This window comes from Eumetopias jubatus, unplaced genomic scaffold (genome assembly GCF_037043125.1).
Source record: "Eumetopias jubatus isolate StellerSeaLion01/CBP00866 unplaced genomic scaffold, mEumJub1_p1.0 scaffold_5, whole genome shotgun sequence".
Classification (NCBI taxonomy): domain Eukaryota; kingdom Metazoa; phylum Chordata; class Mammalia; order Carnivora; family Otariidae; genus Eumetopias; species Eumetopias jubatus.
The window spans coordinates 100,640,508-100,649,135 of record NW_028274811.1 but is presented as its reverse complement, the minus strand read 5'-3'; positions in this window follow the sequence as shown (position 1 = coordinate 100,649,135).

The following is an 8,628-nucleotide window of genomic DNA, read 5'->3' as shown; positions in this document are numbered from 1 at the left end:
GCTACATTTCTTTGTTTATTAAAGAGAGGTCCATTGTTTGTTTTTCTTTTCTTTTTATTTTATATCATAAAGTCCTCTTAGAATTTAGGGGTGTTGAAAAAAATTTTTTTTAAATCATTACCTTTAAGGAACTAGTCATAAATCTACATATATTAGGCTTCTTAAAGCTGCATTTGCATAACTGATTTGAAAGTAACATTTGTTATAAGCTTAAGTCTTGATGCTATTATCCCATGGTAATTAATTCCAACCACTGTGAAATGTCAAGGATGATCTGTTTATAGTGTGACCCTGGGTCTTTTCCCTTGCCAAAGTAGAAGACATTGGATAAACACTTAGATTCTAAGAAGTTTAGGAATAGGCATTTAATATGCCTGATGGTTGGTTATTCTTTACCCAAGTCCCCATGGAATTAAAGGCGTGCCCCAGCTACTGGGGGCCTCCACTCTTTTCTCCCTTTGGTACTTCTATTGGCTGCTACTAAGGCTAAATCCTAAAGTGCGCATCTGTTTATGGATCCTCATTGCCTCAAATTTATATACTTAGAGAGGCCTTCCTCAACCACCCAATCTACAGCTGCAGCTTTTGTAACGTAGTTCTCAAATGGTATACTTTGTTTCATACTTATTTCGTTTATCCTTACCTGATATTATATTATTTGTTTCTACACAGAACAATTTTCACAGTTCCCCTACTAGAATGTAATATCTGCGAGGGCTGTCCGCAGGGCGGGAGCCTTGTGTCCTGTCCTGAGGATTGTACCTGACACACAGTAGGTGCTCAGTAAACATTTTTTTTTTAAACAAATGAATACATTTTCTTTTCTTTTTTTTTTAAGGTTTTATTTATTTGACAGAGAGAGACACAGCGAGAGAGGGAACACAAGCAGGGGGAGTGGGAGAGGGAGAAGCAGGCTTCCCGCTGAGCAGGGAGCCCGATGCGGGGCTCGATCCCAGGACTCCAGGATCATGACCTGAGCTGAAGGCAGACACTTAACCGACTGAGCCACCCAGGCGCCCTGAATAGCAAATTATATCTCAACATTCCTTCCTGCAGTCTTGTGGTTCTACTGTTTGACCATAGTAGTGTATGTTATTCCCCATTTATTATCCCAAATAAAATATTTTTCTGATTGGAGATGATGTGTGATATATTTATTGTCTACTTGGAGATCTCCTGGTTAGAGATGTATTTATGAGAAATAATCAATACAAATGACAATATTTGTGTTAAGCTCTTTTTTTCCCCGTGAAATAATTTCTTTAGAAATTTTGCTTCCTTTAATCTTTCCAATCTGCCATAAGATTATCTGTGAAATTGCTACAAGATTTGCTTGTGGTCTCAGGGTGTAGGGACTTCAGCATGAAAATTACACTAGAGTATTTTAGAGAAGTACATCGGGATTAATTTGTTGTTTTTGTTCTGATCTATAAGCAGTTTAAATTCATACTAGCCTCTGCTGTGTGTGGGAGAGATCCACAGATAATTTGTGCTTTTAATGATAAAAGTTCTCACAATTCTTTACGTGAATGTACTGACAGAAAAGACAAAATTGCCTTTTTGCCACTTAGAAATGCAGGACAAAGCAGCTGACAAATGTCATCTGGAATTTTAGATCATACAAACATATACTCCCTGTGTCTGCAAGGGTATGCCCTATATGATTTCAGCAGTTTCCCTCCAGTTTCTCCAGAAATAATGGGTTAGTTCACATAAAACAGTCTCAAGATTATTGATATAATCACAAATTGAAATGGGACCCTGAGCTCTCTGTTCACAGAAAAGCTTGCCTGGCTCTCTCTGTATTTGAAGTGATTAACGATGCTGCAGCATTATGGGAAAATGATATGTCTATAATTATATGAAACCACAGGAGGGAGAAAGCCTTTCTGATACTGGTCTTTGAAGCCACCCAAGTTATCTGAGTTTGAGCCATTAGGGGGGAAAAACAAGTCGAAAAAATAAGACAAATATAAGAAAAGAAGAGAAAATCAGAATATGTAGTAGTGATAAAGGTTTAGGCAAAGACTGTGCATGAGAAAGGAAAAAAAAATTGGGTTTGGCCATGAAAAGCTAATTACAGGAGGAGATATCGTCTTAGCGGTTAAACAAGCCACTATAAAGCCATAGAACACTTACGTGTTCTCTGAGTAATTATCCTCCTATTGTTCCTATCATGTCACCCTCTTTTTAAATCTGTAATACAGAGATAGAATTTCTCACCGTCTTTGTGGGGCACAACGACACAGACTTTACTAAGAAGCGAAAATGCCATGTAAATATTATAAACAATGATAAGGACTAGGTCCTCATTGCTGTTCCCTATCCTCCCACCCCCATTCCCGGTATGTGTGTTCATGAAAACATAAACCTCCTTAAAATTAGGATAATTTAAGGCTTATGTGAGTTTCAGAATCAGATCGAAATGTCAGAGGTACGTGGGGCTCCGTTTTCCTCCTCAGCCTTGGTCACCGGCTCTGAGAAGATGGACTGCGACCTCTGACTGCCTGGAAACTGTTGGATTGGCATGCCTGCAGCCTGGCCAGAGGATTTGAATACGAACTGGCAGCCCAATTCCCTTCCTGACCACTTGGTGCCACTCTAGCTTTAAGAACTGCTCAGCCGCTGCCAAATCCTGGGAAACCGCTTTCTCCTAGGTTGGCTTCTGTGGTTTCAAAGACAGTCATTGTTTTGAAGAAGGTCATTTGGAGAGCTCGATGGCTGATGTGATTAGAATGTGTACAGCGAGTTGCATTCCAGGTGCTTTGTGTGCTAACACTTAGGTGTTATTACCAGCATTAATTATCCGAGGGACATGTAGCAAACACAGGTGGGCCCTTGTTGGTTCATTAAAAAGGCAAGGCTCTGCAGAATGCAAACCACCAGGTAGCCACCCAGGCCTTTAACTTGGAGTTTAATTTGGGAATAGGCTGGCGCCCATCACACCTAGTCTATCTATAGATTGGACGTTATAAAAAGAAAATGTGTTCAATATTAGTTCCTCCTGATATATGTTACACACACACACACACACACACACACACCTATAGGGAAAATAGGACTTGAAAATGCTGTTAAGTATGCTTCCTGACATAATGATAGTTTAGGTTTTTTTGTCCATCTCCACCCTCTTTACTTGCATAACTTTTTATTTATCAATAAAAAGGACATTTTCCTTTACAGAAAGAACCATCTTTCACATAAGTTAACTGCCTGTAGTGTTATTCAAAATGTTACCCAAATGACATGTTATCCAAGTTACATATCTTCATCTATTTCCCCATCTCTTTTTTTCTTCTGGGACCAAAAAGAATTTGAGGAAGGAATCTGTGCAAAGGCATTTACAGCTTTGAGGTGACTTTCTGAATTGGAGGACATTGCAGCATTTAGCTGAAGGTCTTGTGTTCTGTTTTAATGGGAGCCCAGGAGGGGGGCTTGCCCACTTCTAAAGATGCTATTGAGAGCAGTGCTTTTCTGACTCATTAATTTGGAAAGGCAAGAGAAGGCTGCCATTAAGAAATGTCTTTGCAATTAATTGCATGTAAAATCTCAAGTTTTTTTTTTTTTTCTGACACAGTTATAGAAGGTGCTTTGCCTTGTTTATGTCAGGGTACTACTGTGGCTTTAGCATGAGTGGAGCTGGCCCTAGGCAAAATTGAGTGGCTGGCAGTCTCTTTCTGAGCCCCTTCTGATTTCATTGCTTATTTTTCTCTTCTCTGAACCTAAAACTTCTTAATATTTCCCCTTAAACCTTATTAGTTTTTAATTTAACTGCCTCTGGCATTTGGCTTACCAACTTTGGGTTGTCCTTGGGTTTGGGAGTCTGGGAGCTCTGTTAAGATCTCGATTCTGCCATTTCCTTGTTGTGTAAATTTGGGCAAATTATTTAACTTTCTTGCATTTCATGTCCCCATCTCTAAGTAGGGCTATTTTGAGCAATAAATGACACACCACTTATAAAGCTCTGTGTCTGGCACCAGAAGAGTCAAGCCTTTAAGGTGCTTGTTAAAAATGAAGTTTTCTGAATATTATTCTAGACAACTGACTCAGAATCTTGAGGGAAAGGCCCAGGAATCTGTACTTTTAAGAGACCTCTTGCACTCACAAAACCTCTGAGAATTCCCGGCTTAAGGAATAAATCTTCTGAAGAGTAACTGACATCAGGAAGGTATCAGGGGAAATAGCATAACCGAAAGGAGGGGATGAGTAACTGAAGGACCCTGGGTTTAGCTGGGGAGAGATTTGATCAGGGCTGTCCTGAATCCTACGCAGGATGGAAAACGTGGACCATTTATTCAGGATAAATGCTGAGGTTGCTGAGGTAAAGTATACAGCGCCTTTGTTCTAAAGTGAAGCTGCTAAATCCATCTACTTTACTACTGTAATTTGTCACTTTTTCCCAGCTTGGTTTTGTGTTGGGTATCCACATGTGTGTAATTGAGGCAGGGATTATTCCCCCTCTGCTTCTGCTGGTTAGCAGACTCTTGTTCACTAGACTGTAGGCTCTACAAGGGTAGACACCATGATTTCATGCTCCTTTAGGGCTTTAGGGTCTAGTACAGAGCACATGTATAGGGTAGGCATCTGGTTAATGAGGACATGAGTTGGGTAGGAGATCGGTTTCTTAACCTCTAACACATACTAATTAACCTCCCCCTTTTCTCCTGTTCAAATTCACACACATACTTAAAGCTTAATCAGATTCAGGTTCTTTGAGTAATAGAATCATTTTGGGGGAGCAGACACTCTGATGAAACTAGGTCATATTAACTGAAAATTAGGGATGACCAAATATATGGAATACAGATTTTTAAGGGAAATTAATTCCGTATTGGCTTGCTGCTGCGGCCATCTTTCTAGTTCAGATCATCTAGGAGATTAAAGATCCACTGACCCAATACGAGCCTGATTTGCAGAGCTTATTGACCATGTGGGAAATTGAGCGATGGAAAGCAAGTTGCTGCCTGCTGGGCTTTGTTGTTGACCCTAATATTTAATGCCTAGTCAGAACATTTTAAGAAGTGACAATGGAAGGGTTGTTTTGGACATAGTTAATATTTCCTGGGGGCATTCAGAACTGTCTAATTTTTCTCAAAATTCAATGTAATAGGAGAAATGCAGATTTCTGCGTCCTACTCCAGATCAGATCTACATATTGCAAGCAGGTGTGAAGCAGGGTGCAAGAGAAAATCAGGTGATTCAGTTGAATTTTGTCTGGAAAAAGCGGTTCATGATGAGATCCAGGCCATCCCAAGTTATCCCCACTCTGCCATTCTGGGCACTAAGGGGAGCCATAGCTGATAACTGTAATGTATTTACTGCTCTCCATGTGCAGAACTCATTCTTTGATCTATATATCCTGCAGCCTTTGACTCCCGGCCTTAGCCTTGCCACTTCTTGCATAACCAAGGACCACGTAACTTTTTGTTGTTGTTGTTATTAGAGCAGTTTTAGGTTCACAGCAAAATTGAGGGGAAGGTTCAGAGATTTTTCACATACCCCTTGCTGGGCACATGCACAGCCTGTCCCATTACCAACATCTACCACCAGAGTAGTACATTTGTTAAAATGGATGAACCTACATTGACATATCATTACACTGAAAGTCCATAGTTTACCTTGGAATCCACATAACTTTTTTTTAAAGATTTTTTAAAAATTTATTCAATTGAGAGAGAAAAAGAGAGCCTGAGCAGGGGGAGGGGCAGAGGGAGAGGGAGAAGCAGACTCCCTGCTGAGCAGGGAGGGGGGGGGCTCCCCCCATGAAGGCTTGATCCTAAGACCCTGGGATCATGACCAGAGCCAAAGACAGACACTTAACCAACTGAGCCACCCAGGTGCCCCCACATAACTTTTTTGAACCTCATTTGCTTCACCTGTAAAATGGTATAATTGAGAAACTTCTCTCATGTGCTTGGATGTTCCTGTCTCCAAGTTTTAAGTAGGTAACAAGACAAGTTTTGTAGATTATTCTTGTTGTTAACTTTGAACTCTTTAGATTATATGGGCTAGAAGCCCTACTTGTTCTTTTCGTTTAGAGTAATGATTCTCAAAATGTCCCTAAGTCAGCAGTATCAGCATCCCTGGAGGAATCTTGTAGAAATGTCAATTCTTGGGCCTTACCCAAGACCTACTAAATCAAATGCTGGGGTGGAGTCCAGCAAGCTGTTTTAATCAGCCACTCAAACAGTTTTAATGCTGCAGTAGTCTGAGAGTCACTGGACTTTAGGGAAATGTTGCTCATTGGTTTAAAATTTTAATGAGCACTAATTTGGCTGAGTGGATAATCCTTCATACAGTGGCATTTAAGGAAAATAGAAAAAGGCCAGTCTGAGGCTTTGTGTGGTGAGGTGAGGGCAAGATAGTACCGTGGATCAGCTACATCACAGTCACCTTTATTTTTTTGGCTAGGGCTCACCCTATGCATATGTTAAAAAAAATTACTTAATCTCTGGCTTCACGGTCCTTGTTTGTACATTTGGGCAATGATGAGAATCTTATTTCACCTGATTGTTGTGGGGTTAAATGAGGAGGCAGATTAAGTGCCTCCTGCAGTCTGGCGTATGGTAGGTGTTCAGTGATGTTCCCTTTGCTGCTGTCCCTGAAGACAGTGCACCGTGTGCGATTACACTAGGCTGTAAGGCCGGGGAGGGACAGGACCTGCGTCTCCAATGGTCCTTGTTGGAAGTCCTAGCAACTTGCACAGTTTCTGGCTCAGAACTTGCTAAAAAATATTGGGTGTATAAACAAATATGAATGGGTCAATGCAAAAATAATGAATGAATAAGAACAGTTTTATTTGACATGTTGTCTGATACAACATAAATGTGAGGACATTTTACTTTTTGAGACAAAGGTTAGATCGTAAGAAAATTAAGGGTCAATTCTGAGGTCCGGCTCAGAAGCACTCACACCTGGAGTCAGGTGGGGATGGGAGGAAGGTAAGGGTGGGAATTTAGAACTCCCACTCCCAGCAAAGCCAGGCTCTGCGTGTGCACAATCACTCAGCTGCCCAATTTCCTCCTCCCAGCAATGCGGTTTGTCCTGCGGAGCACGAAATCCCCTGAGTTGGCTCCGCCCAGCATCCAGGAAGGCGCGGGCGTGTGGGCGTGGCCTGTACCCTTCCTTGTCCACGCCCCGTAAGCGGCCGCATCACGTGGGCCCTGGGGCAGTAAAGCAGGGTATCCTCCGCATCTCCACAGCTGTGGAGGCCGAAGAGACAATGGGCTCCCTTCAGGAGGTCCCTGCACATCATGAGATGCTCCTGGATTTACTGCATCAAGAGGAAGAGCGGGACCAGGTTACTGTATCATCGTGATTGTCAAGGGACACCGTTTTAAGGCCCATCAGGCTGTTTGGGTTGCTTAAAGTAAGTTCTAAAATTCTTTCAGAAGTTTACTCAGGAACCTTTGGCGGAGTTAGAAGGTGTTAGTAAAATGGCCTTTCGTCGTTTTATTGAGTTCACGTATGTGGCGAAATGGTAGTAGGAGAAGAAGAAACCCAATGTATGGAAAGCAGCAGAGTTTATACAAATGCTGGAAACTCAAGGCCCTTGAAGTCAGACACAGGTGAATAGAGTGTTTTTCTCACATTTCCAGTATGCAAGTGTTTTTTGGAATAGAGTGTAAACTTTTTGAATGAAAAAATACCAGGGCCTTATTTTGTTTTGCTGGAATTGCATCATTGCTTATTTAAAACTCTGTATGAGAAGGTTCTTTTTACTTGTTAGAAAGCAGTAGTTACCTTATAGGTTTTTTTATTCTCAGCCTATTGAGGTATAATTTCATCTAACATGGGGGCACCTGGGTGGCTCATTCGGTTAAGCGTCTGCCTTCCCCTCAGGTCGTGATCCCGGGGTCCTGGGATCCATCGAGTCCTGCCTCGGGCTCCCTGCGGAGTGGAGAGTCTGCCTCTCTCTCTCCCTCTGCCTACCGCTCCCCCTGCTTGTGCTTTCTCTCTCTGTCAAATGAATAAATAAATCTTTAAAAATAATTTCATATAATACAAATCACCCATTTGAGTGTAGAGTTTGAATTTTGGTAACTGGATACTGTGGTGTAACTACCACCACAATCAAGATGTAGGAACATTCCGTCACCCTTAGTTTTCTTAGGACTCTGCAAGTTGACCCTGATCCCCATCCCCAGGTAACCACTGATCTGATTTTTATCGCTATAATTTTATTTAGAATGACAGCACTAAGTGGACACCCACAGTGTGTAGTTTGTGTTTGACTTTTTTCACTTAGCATTATGTTACAGAGATTTGTCCATGTGGTGGCTATTACTATTTTGTTCTTTTTATTGCTGAGTAGTATTCCATTGTATGAATATACCTACCTGTTGATAAACATTTAGGTTGTTTCCAGTTTTTGCTTTTACAAAGAAAGTGGCTATGGACGTTTGTGTACAGGAAAAAAATTTAAGGTCCGTACAAGCACTTTTCATATCATTAAGTATAAGGAGAATAGGGGCCTCTCACTAAAATATAAGGGCAATTAAATTAGTATAGTTGTTAACAGATTCTGTATTTCAAGCTGTGAAACATAATGTAAACATCTACTGCCAAAAATGTTTAGACAGACCAGAAGCCAGTATAGATCAGTTTTGAGACACTTTTTGTCTCCTT